The sequence below is a fragment of the Acinonyx jubatus genome, chromosome C2, assembly GCF_027475565.1.
Source record: "Acinonyx jubatus isolate Ajub_Pintada_27869175 chromosome C2, VMU_Ajub_asm_v1.0, whole genome shotgun sequence".
In the NCBI taxonomy this organism is placed as follows: Eukaryota; Metazoa; Chordata; class Mammalia; order Carnivora; family Felidae; genus Acinonyx; species Acinonyx jubatus.
The window spans coordinates 131,601,580-131,613,797 of NC_069384.1; the positions used below are offsets into that span (position 1 = coordinate 131,601,580).

General features: G+C 44.4%; 1 protein-coding gene across 3 annotated transcripts in view; it reads right to left on the minus strand.

Annotated features, from left to right (window-relative positions):
* The window catches only part of RFTN1 (raftlin, lipid raft linker 1), a 207,347-nt gene that overhangs the window by 175,427 nt on the left and 19,702 nt on the right, over window positions 1-12,218 (minus strand). The window lies entirely within an intron of this gene.

Genomic DNA, 12,218 nt, shown 5'->3' on the forward strand with positions numbered 1-12,218 from the left:
TGCTGTTGCCCAAACTGAAATTAAATAAATATACACACATGCTCTCCACGAAAACTCTGCTACACAATTTATTAATGAACAGTGAAAGGAAACAGAAGCCGAAAGTGGGTCAGGAGAAACTGTTTAATCTAATAGTCTGGAAATTATACTGGAAGGAACAGATGGTTTCACAGAAGTCGATGCTACCTAGAGCAGCAAGGAGCGATTTTCTAGGAAAGAAAAATGTTTCCCTACCCTATTGCACATACTATTTTCAGCAAAGGAGGAGTCTATATTCAGCACAGGATAACCTCTGAGCTTGGCATAGTGACAAAACTGGGACTAAGTGGCAGCCATCCACACGTACCCGAGTTCAGACTTGGCCTTCCAAATCTGAGCTAGAGGTCAAACAGCCCTATTTTAAAACCAGCAGCGAAAGGAAGCCAACACTATACTCTAGTGGGTTATTAACCACATTCGTGATTTTGCCACAGAAGAAAGTGGTTCTCAATAGGCGATGGACAGTGTGATCTTCACATGGCTTCCAAGCCCCAGACTCTGAAAGTCCTGGGCAGCAGCAAGATCACAGGTCACATGGAGTCAGAAGACTGAAGTTCAAGCTGTCCCCTGTACAACAACCCTGTGAATGAGCCTCTACATCTATATATACCACAAGACTGAAAAATCACCTATAGAGTGGTAAGGATTACTTGAGTTCAAGCATATGAACCTGCGCGTTACCCCATACGGCATAACAATCAGTTGCCATTTTCATCTCCACTACATCATTCACCAAAACATACAGTTCTTCCTAGAGCAGGGCTCAATTGAAGGGAGGGCTGTCACAATGGGGTCTTTCAATGACAGGCCACAGTCTACCAAGCCTCAAACTGTACCAGAGAAACCTATGGTACAGCCAACGCTACTTATGAGCAAAGGATTTGAAGAAGGCAAGTCTGAGTTCTGATTCTAGCCTTATCACATATTTGCTGTGTGACCATAGGCATCTTGGGTAACCTCTCTGAGCTCTGTTTACTCGTCTGCAAAATCAAGATCCTGTGAGGATTAATTTGCACTGAGCATGGTACATGGCTGATTACCTATTAGTACTGTTGTTATTGTTACAATAATGATAACATCATCATTCAGGTCCATTGCTCCTGTCACAATCTCATCATCTGCAGGGATCCTCAGAGAGTCAAGAGATGGCACAGGAATAGAACAGTCTTTCTGATATTAAGATTAAGGGCTGCAGCAGGAGGACCCTCCCTCAGGGATGAGCATAAGGTTTAGGGAATGTAAAAAGCCATTACCCCCAACTCAGACCAGGGGACTTCCTGCCTTATGCTGTAACATCAAGGGCTGCTTTGGGCCTGCCTTCTATCCCCACCCCCCCTCCTTCATGGCTTCTGACATTTTGCTTCAAGGTTAGTTGGTCTATTTGTTTTACCCAGAAAAAAACAAAAACAAAAAAAACAAAAAACCTGACATCAGTGACTTTGTTCAATTCAGCTGAAGAGCTGCAAATATTATAGATGAATCTGTTGTGTTCTAAAGCTGCAGGTATCATATTTAGAGAGAGGTAATAAATACCTCATTAAGGATGGAAAAACAAACACTTCAGAGCACTTGAGGCTCCATCTAAAGGAACCCCATGATGAAACCCACTTTAAACCAAGAATCCTCCTGTAATGCAAATAACCACCCCCTCCCCCAGTTCTTTTCCTTACTTTCCATACTTTACCATGTTGGGCTTCCCTGTAAAGGGGGACCCACACCTGTAGGCCCCTGCAGCCAAGTGTCACGCCTAGCCAACTCCCTGATCTATCACAGACTCAAGCTCATCCATTCACACTTGTTCTAGGTTTTCAACTTGAGCTCATTTGTATGGGGCCTGGTCAGGCTGGGAAGGGCAAAGCAAAGGAACAGAAAAGGGGCGCAGGGAACAGAGGTGGCGGAGACTTAATTAAGGCAAAGGCTTCCAGAAAAGAGCCAAGGAAGAGGCTGGGACACATGACTGGTGGGGCACAACCACAGCCTACAGATCTTCTAAGGTGGCATAGTTAGAGCTAAATGTGATGAGCCATGCAACTGAAAATAAAGGTCGATCGAGATGTTGGGGTTGTAACTGGGCCCCCAATACACCTGGCCAGAGTATTACACCTGTGGCCAGAGCCACAGTTCTGACTGTCCCGAGAGCCTGGCTATGATCTCCTGCCCTCAATGAGTGGGCCAAGGCCTCTGAGCCAAGGAGGGGCTGTCTGCAGACCCCAGGCCACTGGCTACAAACCCACTAGGCAGCAAGAAACTGGCCCCTAAACCCATCTCTCACTTCTCTTCCTTTCACCTGCACCCAGCAACTGCCTTGTAAACCCTCATAACCCATCAGTGCAGCTTCCCATCCTCAAATCCATCCTTCCCTCCTGTGTCCTCCTCTGTACCCCTCCACAGTGGCTGGTCAACCCCAAGGGCTGGGCTTTCAGGGAAGAGAGCCTGGAGGAGGGGAAGCTTTCTCTGGACCTTACAGGAGAGAGGACCCAGCCTTGGAGTATGGTAGAGAGCCGGCAGCACTCCACATGGCCAACGGTACATGCAGGGGCAGAGGGGCAGGAATGTGTGGTTCCATCTCAGTAACACCAAGTAGGTTCATGGAACGACTGTCAGGAGATGAAGATAAGATAAAAGGAAGCCAGTCTGAGAAGCGTTGGCTTTTCTGATAGATAACCATTTAAGGTTTTAGGGTGCCCTGGGGAGGTGGGGTGTCCACTGGGGACAGCTAGTTTTCAGTTACAATTGAAACGTGGAGAACTCAGGTAAGACGGATGTTTCCGGCTGCTGGGGGGGGGGGGGGGGAATTCACTGCCCATGGCCTAACCCAGTGGTTTTCAATGTGGTCCCTGTAGCAGCAACACCCAAGAAGAAGCATCACCTGGAACTTGCTAGAAATGCAAAATCTTGGGCCCCACCCCAGAACTTCAGAATGACAAATTCCAGGGGTAGGGGTGCAGCAATCTACATCCTGTGATTCTCGCGTTGCTAAAGTTTGAGGACAACTGTTTATTCCAGGGCCTCCTAGTCTACACCATGTCACACAATCGCTCAGCACTCTGGGGAAAGAAACCAGTCATCAGGGAACTGGAGGCAACCTGCAGAAGAATCCATCAGTCCAAAGGCTGAAGGGAAACAAAATCTCAGCACACGTGACCCACCTGAGGGTAACCAGTGGGAGTACCCACACTTACACCAACCATCTAGCACTTTAAACCCGCTCACTCATTCTCAGCCATAGCTGCATACTGGCCTCACCCGTAGTTGCAAAACATACTGACGTCTGGGTCCCTTCCCCAAGCCTGACTGAAGTGGTCTGGGGTGTAGGGTGGGCATGGGAATTTTTTAAGCAAAGTTTGAGAAGCAATGTATCCACTGGTACTAATTTCTGTCTTAGGAGTACGGCTTCTCCTTCCAAATATATTACAAGCTACTTGGAAATAAATTATGAGTAGGTGACAATAGATAGTTAGGTATGTAAGGATTTATTGACTTTATTTTCTGCTTAAAAAAAAATACCTTTTTCTTTCTGCCATCTCCACTCAGATAAAAGAAAATCAGCTGGAAACTTGTTATAAATGCAGGTTCTCCAGCCTTGCCCCAGACCTAAAGAATCAGAAACTCGGGCCGGGGCCTGGGCTTCTTCTAACGAGCCCTCCTGGTGATTCTGATTCACCCTCAAGTTGGAGAACTACTATTTTAAGAAAATGATACGTTCTAAAAGCTTTCTCTGGAGGTTAACATTATTTTGATTGATATCTTAGACCCTGCGTATCACCTCCCTTCATGATCCATGAAATCGGACAGGCTAACAGTGCTGGGACATATAACCAGCTATTAGGCACCCAATAGCCCCCAAACACTTTGATCTGTAATTTTTAGGCCTCAATATAAATTATGATCCATATTTTCTAGGTTAGCTTTTTTTCTTGGTTGTAGAGACAGATTAAAAGGACAACTTAAATAGACAATGGTTATCAGCTGCTTCTGCAGTTGCAGTGAGGGCTAAGGTGACCCAGACCGGAAGTTAAATAAAAACTGGACCCTAAAATGATTCAATGCACAATCTGCATGTTTTGAATAATGAATGTCATCCTGTGTTATTATCATGACCACCCAAAATTTAGATACAGAGCTTAAGGCTAAAATGCTGGCAGCCAAAATCCTAGTCAGCACAATGTCAAAGAAAAATCCCAAAGGTCAGTTCTTAAAGACCTGTCAGACAGAAAAACCACAAAGATGGGAATTTTTTAAATGTGGCAATGTGAACTAATTTTAGAAATTGTAATGCATGTCATGGGACATGCTTTATTAGCAAGAATTTAAGAGGAGAAATAAGATGAATTGAAGAAGATATGCAATGGAGCAGGAGATACTTTTCAACTTTTTCAGGTCGAAGCACTTCAATTTCGCTTCAACCCAGCCAGTGTGCAGGAGATTCAGGAACAAGAGAGCCCAAAGTGATGGCTCCGCTGTGCCGTAAGATGGCGGGATATGCTACAAACACCCAACACCTTGCTGGCCTAGAGCAAGTAGCTTTTACAACCCCTTGAAACTCAAGATCTCAATTTACTCCTCTATACCACAAAGGTAACCACCTACCTCCTGAGATTGTTGTTAGCTTTTAAAATGGACTAATACGACATGAGATACCGAATACGTAGTGGCTCTCATTATCACATATAAAAAATGAAGCTACTAACTCTTACCTCCCATGCATTGTTGTTGGAAATGTTGAATGGTGCAACTATTTTGGAAAACAGTTGGCAGTTCCATATAAAGGTAAACATACATTTACCAAATAATCCAGCAATTCCACTCCTCCTTATTTACCCAACTGAGATGAAAACGTATGTCCACACAAGACTTGTTCACAAATGTTCATAGCAGCTTTTTTGATAACGGCTCCAAATTGGAAACAGCCCTAATGTTCAACAGAAGAATGATGAAACCAATTGTGGCACAACCAGACAATGGAGTATCATTCACAAACAAAAGGGAATGAGCTCTTGATACATACAACGGCACCGATGAATCACAAAAGCAGCACGCTGAGTTAAAGAAGTCAGACACAAAAAACGATCCCACCGCTACATTATTCTATAAGAAGCAAAACTAACGGTGACAGAATGCAGATCAGCAGTAATCTGGAGCACGGGCTTGGGGGGGCGGGGCATGAGAGGATTTTCTGGGGTGATGGGAAAATTCTGTATTTTGAGTGTGGTGGCAGTTCCATGGGTGCTCACACTTACCAAAACTCATCAAACCACATGCTTAATATGGGTGTATTTCATTGCTCATAAGTTATACCTTTAATAGAGCTATTTAAACAAATACACAGACACCATTCAGCAGGCCAGACAGGTTGGCGCTGAACTCTCTTTCATGTGCAGTTGAAAAATTCTATGTGAAGAGAGTTAAAACACTGGGTTCTGGTCCCACTTACTACTTACTACCTGTCAAGGCCATTTCCTCAACTGAAAAGAGAGAGAGAGAGAGAGACAGAGAGAGAGAAAACCTAGATTCCCAGGGCTACTTGGATGATAGAGTGAATGTGTTATTTGAAAATACTTTCAAGCAGAATCTGAGTATCCAGCTGGGCACGCACCCAGCATGCCATCCACTCTGCCAGTCCCTCACTCCTCCTCACCTGCCATTCAGTCCCTGGGACCACCTCCTAATCTCTCTTGACCCCACCCACTCCTCTTGTCCCCACTGCCACTCCCTCAACAGAGGCCACTTTCGCCCCTTGCCTGATGACTGCAATGGCTTCCAAATGGTTTCTCCTTCCCCAGTTTTATTCCTTCCATTCTCCTTCATTGTAAACCCAGACCAGGCTTTCCAGAATGCGAATTTGACATGTCACCCACCCTGTTCCCACCTTAAAAACCATTCAGCACTCTTGAGAAAGCTTAGACTCCTCAGTCCAAGACCCAAGATCTTTACTCATTTGGCTTCTACTTACTTTTCCCAAAGGTCACACTCCAACCAAATGGAACTGCCTACAGCTTACCATTTATGCAATGTTGTCGTCAGGTTCTGACCCCTCCCATAGGTTGTCCCCTTTGTCTGAAAAGATCATCTCCTTCCACCCTCAATCTTCTGTCTGGATAACTCTAAATCCACCTGTGGATCTCAAGTCTTCCTCAACACACACACTCTTTCAACATGACTAGGGGCTACCACGTCCCCTCTATCATCATCATGCTAGCATCAAGTCCTACAATTGCCTGGCTCTTCGTCTGTAAGAGATTTTGAACTGATCTAGACTAGCGGACTAGACTGATGCTATGGACTGAACGTGTCTCCCTTCAAAAGTCAGATGTTGACTTTTCAGTCAACATTCTGTGTGTGTCAACCAGTGTGACTATTTGGAGTAAGGAATTAAGGTTAAATGAGGTCATAAGAGTGGGGATCTAATCCGATAGGATTAATGTCCTTATAAAAAGAGACATAACAGAGCTTACTCACTGTCCCTCTCTCAGTCACGTGAGGACACAGCAAGAAAGCAGTCCTCTGCAAGCCAGGAAGAAGGCTCTTACCAGGACCCAACCATGCCAGCCCTCTGATCTCAGACTTTCAGTCTCCATAACTGTGAGAAAATAAATGTCTGTGGTTTAAGTTGCCCGGTCTGGAGTATTTTGTTACGGCAGCTGAGCTAACTAACCAACTCGGAAAACCTCCTGTCTGGTTCACCCATATGTCCTCAGGATGCAAATCTGGCCCCAGGTCAACATTCAGTAAGTATCTATGGAATCAATGAATTATCATCTTATGGTCCCTAGCAGACCCACGGGCAAACTTTCATAATGAAAATGGCACATTAGTTTGAATTAGAGGTACAGATTCAGACGTGGAACCAAGTTATCCTCTCTTGAAAACAGACTAGAGCAGCATGGCCCCCACAGAACTCACCATGATGATGGATGTGTTTTGTACCTTTACTGTCCACATGTGACTGGTGAGCACTTGAAATTGTGGCTAGTGTGACAGAGGAGTTGAAGTTTTAATTTTACTTAATTTTAATTACTACATTTAAAGAGCCACCTGGCTGGTGGCTCCTGTACAAGACAGCGCAGGACTAGATGGTTGAAGCAAGAATAAAGCCCTGGACACTAGCCTCATTAGGCAGGTGCCAACCTCCCTGGCACCGAACATGTACAAAATACAACTGATTCTCATGAGGCTGACATAGGTAGCTTTCAAGTGGTATTAGAGTGGCCTGGCACAGAGAAGCTGGCAAAACATATGTACAAAAGGGATAATGAGGCACCATTTTGCAGAAATTGTGGCACTTTATGGGCCTCTATCTGTGATGAAACTCTCCAAAAGGGCAGGTTCATCCTTTGGTGACCAGAGTTAATTGAAAATTTAAGACCCAATCAAATCACTCAGAATTGAGATTTTTGGCAGCTTATGTGCTTCACTTTGAGGATCCTGCTGCTTTTCACCTCTGTCAGCCCAACAAGTGGGGTTTCATGTTCCAATATCATCTACAGTAGCACTGAGCTCTGAGCAGGGGACAAACAAAACAGCGTTCACTCTGATTCTGACTTTCGTAAAAGTGCACGACTCCTTCCTGCTTAAGCCACCAGGTGGAAGTGGGCCCACACCCTCCCTCCAACTTGCAATTTGTTAGAGTCAGATGAGCATCTTCTCAATGATAAATAAGCCTATCAAGTGCTACTTAAAAATCTTCGATGGCCAAAACAATATGGGTGGGGAATATCCTTACACCCTCCTACCCAATAACACCAGTTTTCTAACGAGAATGTTCTATTTGGTGTTAATGCCTACTTGTCTAGCACCTTGCAGTATACGAGGCATAAGAGCTCTGAGGCCCAAGAGATCTGAGTTCAAATTGCACCCCAATCACTTCCTAGCACTGCATCTTTAGAAAAGTTACTTAACCTCCTGAGTGTTGGTTACCTATCTGCAGAAAAGGGATGTGTGTACCCATACACCTCGCTGTGTTTCTGGGAGAATAAAATGACATAAGATGCCACGCAAAGATGAATGCTAATTGGTAATAGCCCAATTGGTAACAGCCCAAACCAGAAGCGACCCAAATGTCCATCAACACATGATGGAAAAACAAACTGAGACACACCCCGATGATAGAATACTACTCAGCCATAAACTAAGAATGAACTACTACACGTAAAACAACATAAATGAATCTCAAAATAAGCAAGCTGAGTGGAAAAGGCCAGACCAAAAAGAGTACATACCACATGGCTCCATTAGTAGAAAATAAAATCAGTGACAGAAAGCATACCGTTGGTTGTCTGGGGACAGAGGGCTGGAAAAAACAAGGGGTTACAAAGGAGCAGGAAGAAACCTTGTGGGAGATGGAAATGTCTTGCCTCTTGATGAGGTAATGGTTTCATGGGTCTGAACACTTTAAATACATGCAGTGTGACGTGCTTAAATTATATTTCAATAAAGCTGAAAAAGTTGGGAAGATGTCCCATCACAGGACTTGGCACATAGTAGGCTCTCAGCAAATGCTGGCTCCATTCTGGAGCAGTAACAAAGGATCCCATTAGAACTTCTGGAAAAGAACTTGAGGGGCTGCCAGGGAAACGAGTCAGCATAGGTAACACGTACTCTGGTTTACTAGAACCCAGTTATGTAGGACACGCTATTCTCAGCTAAAAAGTGTGAACAAGAAAGACGAAGAGAAAGATAAGCAAGGCTTGATCTCTGCCCTCAAGGAAACACAAATACGTTTAATATATGATGTAATAAAAGTGTCATAAGGATGCTACTGACGAACGACAGGCGTGCATAGAGGAGTAATTGTGATGGACGCATGTCGGGAGGTACAGTTTCAGGTGGGTGGGACTTTGGCAAGGGCTGAGGGGCGGGGCAGGTTCTGTGAGGCTGGAGGAGCGGAAGCTGGGGTGGGAGGGGGCGGGGCCAGGCCCTGTGTCCTCCAAGTAGGGGAGGGTCCACAAAGGGCAAAGATGAGCTGAGGAAGGTCCTGGGCGCCGGGCAGAATCTCTGCTGCATTTTTCCAAGGGAACCCGCCAAAGGGCTCAGCATAATCAGATTTGTGTTTTACACAAATAGGTCCTATCTAGAGGGCAATCTGGCAATTTATCAAGAGTCCTGACATTCATATCTTTCAACTCAGTAATTCCTGAGGAAATAATCAAAAATGCACACAAAGATTTATGTATAGCACTGCTTATGCCAGCATTATTTATAATAGCCCAAAGCCCGAAATAACTTAAATGTCCAATAAAAGAAGACTGTTAAATAAATTATGGTATGCTGAGTGATTAAATCATATATAGCCTTTAAATCATATTCTGAGAACATATGGAATGACAGGGCACTGCCTCACTATCCACTGTTAAGCTGAAAAAAAAGCAGGACACAAAAATATACATTAAGTATTCATTCAACAAATATTTATTGATTATCTACTATGTGCCAGGCACTGTTCTCTAAGTATTGAGGGTACCACAGAGGCTAAAACAGACACAATCCTGAACTCATTAGAGGAATTCTATCTTCTAACGAAAGAAGGCAGACCACAAGGAAACAAATAACAATAAACAAAATACATAGCAATTAAAATTTTTTTTATGTTTACTTATTTTTGAAAGAGAGAGAGAGACAAAGCACGAGTAGGGGAGGGGCAGAGAGAGAGAAAGACAGAGGATCTAAAGCAGGCTCCAGGCTATCAGCACAGAGCCTGACACGGGGCTTGAACTCAAGAACTGTGAGATCACAACCTGAGCCAAAATCACACACTTAACCGACTGAGCCACCCAGGTGCTCCAATATTTAGCACTTTAGATGGTAAGAAGTGTTATGGAGAAAATCAAGAGGGCAAAGGGATGGGGAGTCAGAGATTAGGTAGAAATATATAGGTGGTTATATAGAAATTATGTAATTTCTATAGGTGGTTATATAGAAATCTATATAATATATATAGAATATATATATATGTAAAGTATATATATATTCTATAAATATATAGAAATTTTATAGGTGGTCAGGGAGGGTTTTACAGAGAAGGAGGTTAAGGGTTTGTGCCAAGGGTATATCTGGGAGGATTTCTAGGCAGAGGAAACAGGTAGTGCAAAGGCCCTAAAGAGTCCTGGAGGGTTCAAGAAAGAGCAAGACCAAAATGGCAGAACATGCAGGACAAACATCTGGAGAATGAGGGTGGAAAGTAGCTGGTGCCACTCAGGGTGAGGGGGAGCCATGGCAGGGCTTTGAGCAGAAGAGTGGCATGATCTGCAGGGGACATGGGTGGACGTAGGGAGATCAGTTGGGACTTGTCCAGTGTTTTCGTAACTTTTTAATAATGGAGGTATGTTCATTTCATAATCACAAAACAAAAGGTCATTCAGTCAAAGAAAGCACAATGCAGCAAGCAGTGTGGGTGCTCTGAGCAGAGTACAAGGTAGCAGAGAAACTAATCAGGAGGTTAGGGGGATAACTTAGATGATAAGTCATGGAGCAGTAGGTACACAGAGGAGGGCACATGTCTGTGGAAGTTTCTGTGAGCAAAAATTACTCTTTTTAATAATAAAAGAAATACAACCATGATGCAAAATATATATATGTGTGTGTGTGTATATATATATATATATATATATATATATATATATATATACGTCTATATATATATGTCTATAAAAGAGAAAAAGAATTACCCCATATTCTCAGCTTCCTAACAATTTTTAACATGTTGGTGTATTTCCTTGCAATCTCTTTTCCTACACATGCTTTGGTTTTCTCCTTAATCATTCGACAATGCCTAAACCACTGCAGGCACTCAAATATTCACTGAACAAATAATGGATGACCAAATACTCCAAACACTTTTGTGTTCAGATTTGCTCGTGTTAAGTTAGCTATATTACAAGCATTTTCAGAAATAGCTTTAATAGGCTTGGGTGATGCAATGGAAATGGTGGGCAAGGAGAAAGTATGGTCACAGACGCCTAAGGTGTCAAATATGACTGTTTAAGAGGATGGTGGTGACATTATTCATCAAGGGCACCAGCAGGAAGCCAATCTGATGAGGAACATGCTGGGTTCAGTTTGGGGGACCTAAGGGACCCACAGAACGTCCCTGCAGAGAGGCCCAGCTGCCCATCTCTCTCGGGGCTCAAGAAGCAGCAGGAGCCTTGGTGCAGAGGTGGTCTCAGCAGGAACAGAGGTGGAGGCAACACCAGCTGCCCTACTAGGTGCTGAGAATTGTGCTAAGAGCTTCTCGCATCTTCCCTCTTCCAGTCTACACAGTTGCCCTGAGGGGCGGGTATTCACGTGCTCATGAGACAGAAGAGCACACTGCAGGCCAACTCCACAGCACAGCCAGACAGGAGTCCTCAAATATGAGGGCTTTCCCCACCTATTCTCTTTTCTGTTAACAGAAGCCTAAAATGTACCCAGCAGCCCAGAGAGAAAGCGGCAAGATGCCTTAGTTAGTGCCTGTGTTTGGTCACAACTTCTAGGGACTGCCCTCCACACCAAAGAATGATCTCTCCTCTTCTGAAAACATATCTTACGTATTTTCTTGCTTACAATTATAGCCTGTTGAGGATTTTGTTTTGTTTTGTTTTTCATGTGTATGAGTCTTCTCTCCCACTGGGTAAGAAGCTGCAGGAAATCAGGACACGCTGCCCAACTGCCCCACAGCTCCAGCCCGACACTGCGCATGGTCAGGGCTCAGCAACTCCTCTGGATGAAAATGCTACCTCTTGCCTGTCACCCCAGAGCCACTGGGACAATGTTAGTGAGGTGACCTGGACGCCCTGCGGCTCGGATGAGGCAAAGCCAAGCCCAGACGGACAAGCACTCTTGAAAGATGCCAGGCAGCAGGCAGGTAACTTTGGAGGAACAGACACAACAGGAGATAAGGCAAAATTTCCCTTCTCCACATGGCTCCCTATGAAACAGTCTGCAAACTAGCTGGCCCAGGGGCCAAACGCGGCCCACCAGCATGTGTGTGCTTTTTGTCTTGCACGTGGTTTTAACGTGTTACAATTTAATTTAGTTGCTATCTTTTCAAAAGTGAAAAGCTGCACATACAAATCTGGACTTCTAAAGGCAGTATGTTTTCAAAGGCCCACTTTTACAAGTTCCCCACAGCCCCTCACCCCGCTCACCTCCCAGGAGTGTCCTGTCAGGCCCCACCAGCCCTGCCCTGGGTTGGGGCGGGGGGA